Below are 12,270 nucleotides of genomic sequence, written 5' to 3'. Positions count from 1 at the left end.
CAACTAATGAGTCTTCTGTCCATGTTCTCTGAGAAGCCGATTCTGACCAAAAAACCAATTCGCAGTCAGAAATATTTTATGAAAATCCTTCCCTATAAATTAACCTTGTCATAATAGGATCCTTCAACTGGCGTCAGCCCCAAAACTTTACTATTCTAGAGCTACCCATCCTGATGTAGCCTTAGAAGAAAGACCCAATGTTATGCAAAACAACTATAATGCCAATAATATCTATGAATGGAACATAGATGGTTGTTCTGAGTAAAATATTCTGGCCAAATTACAACAAATGACTATGGTAGCCATTGCATACCGAACTTCTCATAACTGTTCAGACCAGCTTACTACCCATGTCTTAGTAGCAGGTTTCACAGGTCAACTTAAAGGCTAGTGCGATACGCATCTTAGCGAAGAAGATAAGAACCAAATTCTCTCAAGTGTCCGAGTTGATTCAACGGGAGAACCAATTCTTAAGGATGGCCTTACCATTCCTGATTCAACCAACACCCTGATTTATACCATTACCAAAACATTCATAGGTAGCCCAGGTATCTTTAGGGAAAGATCTTCTGAGATACTTAATAACCTTAAGTGTAAAACCCTTTTTCTGATTTCAGATGGTATAAGGATTTCTTTCTTACCCGAATCTACGAAAAACCTGATGGAAATCTCCCATATTGGAAAGCAAAATTCTTAGATGGTCTACCTAAGTCTCTTAGGGATTTAGTTAAAGAAGAACTCCAAAATGAGCATTCTGGTGATATTATTCCTTTCGAACAAATCACCTATGGCCAACTCACCAGTCTCATTCAACATGTAGCTCTCAAAATATGTCAACATGATAAGATATTGAGACAATTAGCCAAAGATAGAGCACAGACTCATCGAGATCTAGGTAGTTTCTGTGAACAATTTTGTTTACCACCTTGTATGCAAAAGCCTCACAAGAGACGAACAACCAAGGATACGGAGATTACGAAATATAAGTCTTCTGCACCCAAGTTTAGGAAGACCAAACCATTTTATTCTAAATCCAAATCCTTTCCCAGTAAAAATAAGCCAACGACCTTCTAAACTCCCAATTCCGGCAAATGTTTCAAGTGCAACAAACCGGGTCATATAGCCAAATACTGCAAGTTGTCTAACAAAGTTAGAAATCTTTATTTGGATGAGTTTGTTCTTAACCAGATCGAACAACTTTTATTCGAAGATAGCGACACTTCCGATGTTGTTGATGATGAACTTGAACAGCAATTTAACCAACTTGAAGATGATGACACAAAATCATTTTCATCCTAGTCTAGTCAACAGGAACCTGCGATTAATGTTCTCTCCAAAGAACAAGATCTTCTTCTTGAAATAATAAGCAATCTCCAAGATTCTGAGCAAAAGAAGTATTATCTCGACCAATTCAAACAAACAATAGATAAGTCTTCTACATCTTCGTCTAGTGTCTTTACCAATCATCCACAAGTTGCCAATACTTATAATATTACTGATATCCTCAGTTGATTCCCTTCCCAAAAACCTAAGGTAGTAACTATCCAAGATCTCCAATCTGAGATAGCATTCCTTAAAGAAGAAATTCGAGAAATTAAGGCTAGACAAGAATTAGACCGTCTTGTTTTCCAACAGCTCCCTACCAAGCCTGAAGAGTTCAAACCAACTAAAGTTAAACCAGTTGAACAAGACATTTTTTGCAACCACCTCTCCCGAATTTCTATAAGAAAATGGCACATGAGAATCATCCTAATTGTGAATAAGCCCTTTACCTTGGATATCATTGCCTTATTTAATACAGGTGCAGATCTCAACTGCATACAAGAAGGGCTCATTCCAACCAAATTATTTGAAAAAACCAAAGAAGGTCTTAGGGCTGCTAACGGCGGGAAACTAGGAATAGGCTTCAAACACTCCAATGTTGAAGTTAGAACCTCCCTAGAAAATTCTCCATTGTCAGCCTCAAGTTCTTTCCTATTAGTAAAAGACCTTACTAATCCAGTTATATTAGGAACTCCCTTTATCGAAGAGCTCATACCTTTTATGGTAACAAAACAATGAATTCTAATCGAACGCATAGGAGGTAGAACCTTTCTTCCTTTCGATAGACCACCAATGACAAAGTTCTTGTATACCATAAAAAGTAAAGAAGCACAGATCAATTTTCTCAAAGAATAAGTAGCATTCCAAAGGTTACAACAACAGCTTCAAATTCTTCTCTCCTATCCAAGACAAAAAATTTAGAAACCAAAATCCAGGAGAAACTTTGTGCTGATTTACCTACAGCCTTTTGGAATTGCAAAAGACACATTATTAGGCTCCCTTATGAACCTGACTTTGATGAAAAAACAATCCCCACAAAAGCTCGTCCTATTCAAATGAATTACGAGCTAACCATTCATTGTCAAAAAGATATCAATGATCTTCTTGAAAAACGCATCATCTCTCCAAGCAAATCCCCTTGGAGTTGTGCTGCCTTTTACGTCAATAAAAACTCTGAAATAGAATGAGGTGTCCCTCGATTAGTCATCAATTATAAACATTTGAACAAAGCACTTCGCTGGATTAGATACCCTATTCCAAACAAAAAGGATTTACTTCAAAGGCTTTATGCTGCAACTATCTTTTCAAAATTTGATCTAAAATCAGGATATTGGCAAATTCAAATAGATCCCAAAGAAAGGTATAAAACTGCTTTTACAGTACTATTTGGACAATATGAATGGAATGGAATGCCATTTGGTTTAAAAAATGCTCCTTCCGAATTTCAAAGGAATATGATATTTTTAATCCTTTTTCAAATTTTATTACTGTCTATATTGATGATGTTTTAGTATTTTCTACTAGCATAGATCAATATTTTAAACATCTAAAGGTTTTCTTTAATGTTATCAAAGCAAATGGATTAGTTTTATCAAAAACTAAATATAGTCTTTTTCAAACCAACATCCAATTTCTTGGGCATCGAGCAGGGAACCATTGTCCCTATTCAATATTCATATAATTTGTTGACAAATTTCCTGACCAAATTTTAGATGAGACCCATCTTCAAAAAAATTTAGGACGTGTTAATTATGTATCAGATTTCATTCCAAGCCTTAGCAATTTGCTAAAACCTCTCCATGATAGGTTAAAAAAACCTCTACCTCTGTGGACTTTAGTCCACACCAACGTTATCAAAGAAATCAAGTTGAAAGTCAAAGACCTTCCTTGCTTATCTCTCCCTGATCCTTCTGCATTCAAAATAGTTGAGACTGATGCATCAGACATTGGTTATGGTGGCATTTTAAAGCAGAAAAAAGATGACAAGGAACAAATTATTGCATTTGCATCAAAACATTGGAATAATTCCCAACAAAATTATCCGACAATTAAAAAAGAAATTTTAGCAATTATTTTGTGCATTTTTAAATTTCAAGCTGATTTATTAAATCAAAAAATTTTGTTAAGAATTGATTGTAAAGCTGCGAAATCTGTTTTACAAAAGGATGTACAAAATCTTGCTTCTAAACATATATTTGCTAGATGGCAAGCTATTTTATCTATTTTTGATTTTAATATAGAGTATATCAAAGGGAGCTCAAACTGTATTCCGGATTTTCTTACCAGAGAATTCTTGCAGGGAAGATAAAATGCCAAGAAAAAAGAAAGCCGACATTTCAGATCCTTCAATACCTGCTCTTCCTCCTCCGGAGAAAAATATTACTGAGACAATACCCAAACAGTCTGATACAGATGTTGTTTCCATACAACAAACAATTTCAGTTGCCTCCAAGCAACTCCCAAAAGGCGCAGCTGGACCAAACCAGCCCAAATATAGAAAGTCATCAGACTACGCTATGAGCGGAGCCCCCCAAGTTCGTATGATAGAAAGTTCAGGACCAATCTCAATTTCCAGTCCGAAAAATGGGCAGACCTAGTTGAAGAAGAAGAGTCTCAACAATCTCAAGCTCAACTAGCATAAACCATGTCTTCTCCTTGGACATAAGAAGAATTCATGCAATGGCAACAACTCATGGGCATTAAAAATCAAATGACCAAGCCTGCCTTATTTAAAAAACAACTGAGAGATCAGTATCAATTGTATAAAAATTACTGTTCCAGTGTGGCGGCACAAAGCCACGCATCTTCTTCCAACTCCGTAGCGGCCCAAAGTCACACAGCCTCTTCACTTCCTATGGTTGCCAGAAGCACCGCACAAAAAATATTGGAGGCTAAAAGCTCCATTGCAGGTACAGGGTGTCCATCCAACATCCCAAAGACTACAACCAATCAGGCATTTTCTTCATTAGAGCCACAACCTATTTCTTTACATAAGGGCTCCTCCTCCGAGGAACCCACTTATATTAAGAAATAAAGTGTTTACCCACTCATTCAAATTAAACCAGAATTCTAGTATTCCAACCTCCAAGAGGTAGCTAAGAAAATACTTAGCCCTTCAGCCAATTTCATTCAAAACACCCACCAACATACCCAAAAATATAATGAGTTTATTCTCACAGATACCAGATCCTGCTTGTTTAAGCCCCACAAAGAAAAGCAAACCCAATCATATGTCACACACACTACGGTGTGGATTAACAAAATAATCTCACCAAAAGAATGGGGGACCCATCCAGCCAAATACAAAAAACATTCTCAGCCTTTTGATCTACATTTTTACAATTACTATGACTACTAGGCAGCGTGGATGAATGCTTTCACCTTCCAAAACCAACTTGGAAAGCATTCATGGTTCATCCTCTGGAGTAAACAATTAACCTCTGAATTCCCTCAGTGGTTTATACATCAAAGGTGGCCTGTATATGGTCAAAGAGCTGAAATCCTCCTAATACCAATAAAAGAAGGATATGATTATTTCTGTCATAGGTTTTCTAGTGAACAACAAATACTCATACTTCTCCAATTTCCCACCGATTTCATATCCCATGGATATACTCCCAGAAATTTTCCTTCCATAAGCCAGAAGGACATAAAGGACTACCGTGGTTAGCCCTCCTAGGACACTACAAATGGTACAAAATGTGGGATTCATCTGAAGCCTATGTACCTGTAGTAGACAAGTGGTTTCTATCCCATCCGCGGTATCTAGCTATAACAGATGCTGCTCAAATTTTATTTATACAACAAAAGTCCATTGCAAGTGCACAACTAGTCGGTTCCAGCAGCAGGCTTGATTTTATTCAGTAAATGGAGCAAATTCTTGATACTCTCAAGACACAAATTCTAGATCAATAAAATCAAGCATCGTTGTTTGATAAATCATCAGAGGAAGAAGAAGAAGACCTTGATTAAATGTTCTGAAAAATTAATCAGAAATTACATCAGCATGACATCACAATGACATCACAGCTGACACCATCCATGACATCAGCTAGCACTTACTCCTAATGACATCATGAATGACATTAGAAAATATTATGTAATTTTTACTTTTTTGGCTATAAATAACCCCCGATATCACTTGTAAGACACACACCTTACACTACCACTTGAGAAAGAATTCTCTCTCTCTCTCTCTCTCTAGAATTGGTTAGAGCTCTCTCTTTAGTTTATTAATATAAATTTTTAACTTGTATTATCAATTTTTCAGTAATCAAGTTTATATTTATTTTACTCTTGCCAAGTTTACATTTACACTACTCTGCATAATGGTCGGTTAAACCGCCTATTTACTCTATTGCATTTTATTTACATGGTCAGCTCTGTCCCATAGATTTATTTGCTTACACTCTAACTGTATCTTCTGCAGAGCGGTCCAATTTACTTTGATTGTTTTCTTAATTTTACGGTGTCTCTTAGAGATAGAAATATCTTAGATTCTTTAACGCTTAATATTAAAACAGCCAATTACAAAACCAAAACTGGATCCTTACCAGTAGAAATTATTTATAGAATACAGTACAAAGCCATGAGTTCTACCTTTAACACTGGAGCCATGAAAACCTTCCATAAAGGAGAAACTGTTCTTTTCAAAACAGATCTACAAAGATCTCACCTGTCAATACCAAAACCCATTTCTTATAGCCAAGTTTCTCTACCACAAAACTGGTTGCTACAAGATGTCACTCAAGCTGAATATATATATATAAAAATAAAAAGAACAAAAATAAAGGAGCCAAAAATGTGTGCAACATTAGATTATGAAAAAAAGGAAATAAAAATGATTTAAAATAATAATAAATAAAATTAAAAAAAATTAAAGCATAAAAGAGAATAAAATAGTTATAATGTATAAGTTGTTCTAATAATTAAATTAAAAAAATAAGAAAAAAAGATAAAATATACATTATACCAGTTATATTTAAAAAAGGTAAACATATATTTACTATATCAATTATCTTTTCTTATTGAATAACCAAAGAAGAAATAAAAAAGAGCGAAAAAAGTAAATGAAATTAGATTATGAAGAGAAAAAGAAAATAAAAGAAAAATGAGTTAAATGAAATTAGAAAAGGAACAAGAAATAAAGAAAATAAACAAAAGGAAAAAAAAAAGAAGGAGCCAAAATTGAGTGTGAATTGCAGTGTAGCTTACCATGAATGTATTAGAGGAATATGAGGCAGCTTCACGTGAGAAGATTAACAAGGAAAAGTCCTCATTTTATATGCATGAAGGAGTGCCTGCAGAAGAAGCTAACACAATTCATTTGATCACAGAATTTCAAAGAAATTCCTTCCCATTCACATATTTGGGATGCCCTATATCCTACAGCAGGAGGAAGAAAGATTTCTACAAGGTCATCCTCTTCAAAGTTCAGGAGAGGCTATCATCATGAAAGGTAAGTTATTATCAATTGGTGGCAGGACAATTTTGACTTCACATGTGCTTGAGAGCATGCCAATTCATCTCTTGTCAGTTGTGAACCCACCAACATATGTGATCAATAAGTTACACAAGATTTTTGCTAGGTTCTAATGGAGCAATTCAAGCAATGGAAAGGCTAGACATTGGGCTTCATGGGACAATTTGTGTCTGCCTAAAAGTGAAGGAGGTCTTGGTTTCAGATCCTTACATGATGTGGCTAAGGCATTGTTTGTTAAGCTATGGTGGAACTACAGAACAAAAGATACACTATGGTCTGCATTTATGAGGAACAAATACTACAAGAAGATTAATGAGGTGCTAGTTCCTTGGAGAAATAGATCCCAGGTTTGTAAGAAAATGCTACAAATGAGAGAGGAGGTGGAGCATCAAGTATGGTAGCAGCTAAAGAATGGAAGCTCTTACTTCTGGTATAATACCTGGACTGGACTTGGTGCTCTTTACCATGCTTCAGGTCCAGATCATTGGTGTGATGAATCCATAAAACATGTGGATGAGGTGGTGGAGAATGGGACATGGAATGAAGTGTTGTTGAGGGAGCTATTGCATGAGGAGTTAGCTGACCATATCTTAGAGATGACCACACCTCCTGCACATCACTCAATGAAGGATAAGCCCTGGTGGAAGCTAGAAACAAATGGCTAATTTACAGTGATGTCTGCTTGGCAATACATAAGGAAGAGAAGAGATGAGAGCAAGTTATACAAGTTCTTTTGGGTGAACGGACTGCCTTTCAAAGTTAGCTTCTTCATGTGGAGGTTATGGAAAGCAAAGTTGCCTTTGGATGATTGGTTCCAAAGGCTGGGGTACATTAGAACTTCAAGATGTTGGTGTTATAGTCACCCTAAAGAAGAAACATTACCTCATGTCTTCTTGACATCTCCAGCTGCTAGGTTTGTATGGAATTATTTTGGTGCACCTGTTGGGATCAAAACACAAGGGAAGCAGCTGGTTTAATTGATAAATGAATGGTGGAACAAAGCAGGAAATACAAGTTTGAAGACAGAGTATATCAAGCAATGCCAAGCTTGATTGTCTGGCACTTGTGGAAGAGGATGAACTCTGGAAAGCATGGAAAAACAGTATCTTTTAATAGACTGATTTATCAGATTTCAAACTCCATCCAAATGTCGTTGAAAGTGAGGCATCAAGGGTGACACAGCAAATTGGCCTGACCTACATGAGAAGTTAGCCCATCATGTTCCAAAGCTGAGATATACAAAGGTTATGTGGCAATTACCTCTTGTGGGTTAGATAAAATGCAATACGGATGGGGCTTGTAGAGGAGACAATAGAGGAGCTTCATATGATTTTTGTATAAGGGATGGAATAGGGGACCTCATCTATGCCCGAGCAGATGCAGTAGAGGAAGCAACAAACAATATAGCTGAGGCACAAGCAATTCTGGAGGCCCTAAGGTACATTATTCAAATGTCATTCCCTCCATGCATAATTGAAACTGATTCTCTGCTTATGAAGAATGTGTTGGATGATATTTGGGAACCACTTTGGAGCATAGCAAACCAAGTAGATGAAATCAAATCATTATTGTCTAAGAGTGTATTCCAGCTAGCTCGTATACTGAGGGAAGGCAATAAGTTAGCTGATCATCTAGCTAACTTGACCTTGGACCAGCAACATATCCAAAGGGTACACTCCTTTTGGGAATTAGTACAAGGGAGGAAGATACGAAACAGTGACAAACTTCAAATACCATACTTGAGGGTAAGAGTTGCCAAGCCAAATGCTAATTGATGAAGGAACTAATTGATACAGAGAGTGAATGGGATATCATAATAATGAAGAGGAGGGGGAAAAGGTATTATGGAGGAATGAGGCAAATGATAGGGGAAAGGGAAAACATGATCCTTTCAACTCAAATCTTAAGGGATGAGAGGAAGAAGGATTTTTTCTCTAACAAATTTGTTAATTTTGCATGTACCTTGGAGAGGATTTGGCTCTATGTTTGGCCAAACTTACTAGGGTGGTATTAGTATCTTTGATACTCAATCCTATAGGTATAACTACTACATAGGTCAGTTTGATTATTCCATCAAAAATGCAAAGAGAAGGTTGCGCACAAGCTTATGTCACATGATCCATTACCATGTTCATTGTGGAGGAAACGGGAAGAGTTACACTAGGAAATGCATATCCCTTTGCATCTACCACTTCCTGAGGATCACACAAGGTAAGAAACACACAGTCTATATGATTTGTTTCTGCTTCTTTATACAGGAAATGATTTTGGTAAGAGACTAAGTGCCCCATTTCTGCTTCTTTATGATTTGTTTATCCGTGTTATGTGGTATCGGGTTAGTCGGATCGAATCCGGAATGATTTTGGTAAGGTTTGAGACACTTAGTCTCTTTAAAGGAAGTTTAAGTTGGAAAAGTCAAGCGGATGTTGGCTTATATTTTAGAGGGCTCGGATGTGAGTTCTGATGTTTCGGTTAGCTTTGGGAGGTAATTTGGGACTTAGGAGCGCGATCGGAATAAGTTTTGGAGGTTTGGAGTACATTTAGGCTTGAATTGGCGAAGTTGATATTTTGACGATTTCCGATTGGTAGGCGAGATTTTGATATAGGGGTCGGAATGGAATGGTTGGGTTTTTTATCGAAAACATAATTTGGAAGATTTTAGGAAATTTGGCTTTGAATCCGATGTGTTTTGGTTGATTTGATGTTGTTTGAGGTGTTTTGATGATTGGAACAAGTTTGAACAAGGTATTGGGATATGTTTGTGCTTTTGGTTAAGGTCCCGGGGGCCTCGGGGTGATCTCGGATGGTTGACGGAAAGGTTTGAGACTTGTGAAGTTGCAGAATCTCATCTGCTTCTGGTATTTCCGCACCTGTGGATTGCGGACCGCAGGTGCGACGCTGCATATGTGGGAGACGAGTCACAGAAGTGGATTTTAGAGGAGTTGTTAGGAACCGCAGATGCGGCTGGGGACCGCACCTGCGAAGTTGCAGATGCGGGAAAAGTATTGTAGAAGCGAAAATGGCCGAGTGAGCACCGACCGCAGAAGCGGTTAGTGTGATCGCAGATGCGGGAATGTGATCGTAGATGCGAGTTTTGCCGGTTAAGTGAGTTCCGCAGAAGCGGAGGAATGAACCGCAAATGCGGCAACGCGAAAGTGGGTATTGGGCCGCAGATGCGAAAAGTTCTGGGCAGAAAGTATAAAATGTGGCCTTCGCGAATTTTGAGCTATTTCACCATTTTTATCTCGGCTTGGGAGCTTTTTGGGCAATTTGAAAGAGCGATTTCAAGGGAACTTCATTGAGGTAAGGAATTTGGACCTAAAACTCGATCCTATGCTATTATTTCATGGATTAAAGCTAGAAATCATTGAAATTAAGGGTGAAAATTGGGGAAACTAGGGCTTGGGAATTTAGGCCTTTAATTGAGGATTTGAAGGACCATTTGAGGTTGGATTTCAGAACTTTTGATATGTATGAACTCGTGGGGAGATAAGGAACATGTTGATGTAAAAATTATTGAATTCCGAGATGTGGGTTCGGCGGTCAGGTTTTGGTAATTTTGGGATTTGTGTCATATTTTGATTATTTTCACTTGGGCTTCGTCCCCTTAGCATATTTTGACGTCCTCGTTCTGATTTTGGATAGGTTCGACGCAAGTGGAGGCCGATTCGAGGGGCAAAGGCGTCGCAAGCTAGAGATTTGACCGGTTCGAGGTGAGTAATGACTGTAAATGATGTTCTGAGGGTTTGAAACCCCGGATTTGCACATTGTAGTGATATATTGAGGTGAGGCACATGCTCGATGATGTGTGTGGGGTCGTGCACTATTGGGGATTGTGACTTGGTCCATCTCGACTAATGATTTTACCGCATATTTGACTGAAATCTATTTGTTATCATCATTTTTTGGGCTGAATGCCATATTTGGCCCTTGTGCCAACTATTTGAACCCTTCGGGGATTTTTACTGGTATTTCCTCACTGTTTTGACTTTATACTTGAACTCAGTCATGTTATTTTCCAATGTTTTCATACTCAGCCATGTTTACTCAGTTTTAATTTTCAAATGATATTTTGGGCTAAGAATCATGTTTTACTATTGCCCGAATGACTGAGTAAGGCCGAGGGCATATGTTGTGAGGAAACATTTGATACTGATTATGAGGCTGAGGGCCTGAGATATGTACGCCACGAGGTGGCTTGATTGTTATGAGGCCGAGGGCCTAGAGATGATGCCACGAGGTGGCTTGATATTGCACTTGGGCCGTAAGGGGCTGCTCCAGGAGTCTGTACACCCCCAATGAGCGCAGGTACCCATTGCGATGTGAGATTGATCCCGAGGGGCTGGTATTGTTCTATGTGATTGCCCGAGGGGCTGGTATTATTCTGAGATGTTGTCCGAGGGGAGAATTTGTTGATACTGTGCCCGAGGGGCGAACTTCTATTTGTTTGCTTTACCTTAACTACCTATCAATTACATGTTTACTTGTTGAAAAAGGATTGTTACTTAACTTTTCACTGGTTTACTACTTTTAAATGGTTTTATGCTTCATTATAGAATGCCTTGTGCCTTAAGTGTTTTCTTACTTTCAATCGTTATTTACATTTGTTACTCACTGAGTTGGAGTACTCACTTTACTCCCTGGACCCTGTGTGCAGATTCAGGCGTAGCTGGTTCCGCTCTCGAGTGCTGATCCCTCCAGCTTCAGGAGGACATTCGGAGTTCACGAGGTAGTTGTTGGCGTCCGCAGCCCCGTGTCTCTACTCCTTTATAACTTCTATCTCTTTTCAGATAGTTGTACTAGTTTATTGACTTGCCAGATTTGTATTATGACTTATAGATGCTCATGACTAGTGACACCCCGGTTAGGGCTGTGTATGGGTGTTCTTCCGCGTATTTATGTTATCATTGTTATTTTGGATTTATTTTATCATGTTTAGACCATTTCTTAAATGCTTAACTGTTAATAATTGGAAAATGGGAAGTGTCGGCTGGCCTTGTCTTCACGAGAGGCGCCATCACGACCGGGTCCAGGTTAGGGTCGTGACAAGTTGGTATCAGAGCCTAGGTTACATAGGTCTCATCAGTCATAAGCATGTTTAGTAGAGTCTCGCGGATCGGTATAGAGACATATGTATTTATCCTCGAGAGGCTGCAGAACCTTTAGGAAAAAACTTCACATTCTTGAAATTCTTGTCGTGCGAATTTGTTGATCCGAGTACTAAACTTCTGTTGTTCTATTCTCTCACATATGGTGAGAAAACACACTACCGGTTAGGATGGACGACCACCAGTACCACCGGTTGTGGCCACCAGAGGCTGAAGACGCGGTCGTGGTCGTGGTAGGGGCAGAGCAGTTAGGGCAGCACCTGCAGATCCACCAGCTGCCCCAGTTTAGGATCAGGTCCCAGTTATGGGCGCTCCAGCAGCACCAGCTTAGGCACCAGTTGTGCCCATTGTGATTTC

This window comes from Nicotiana tabacum, chromosome 5 (assembly GCF_000715075.1).
Source record: "Nicotiana tabacum cultivar K326 chromosome 5, ASM71507v2, whole genome shotgun sequence".
NCBI classification, from domain to species: domain Eukaryota; kingdom Viridiplantae; phylum Streptophyta; class Magnoliopsida; order Solanales; family Solanaceae; genus Nicotiana; species Nicotiana tabacum.
This window is presented reverse-complemented; position numbering follows the sequence as displayed.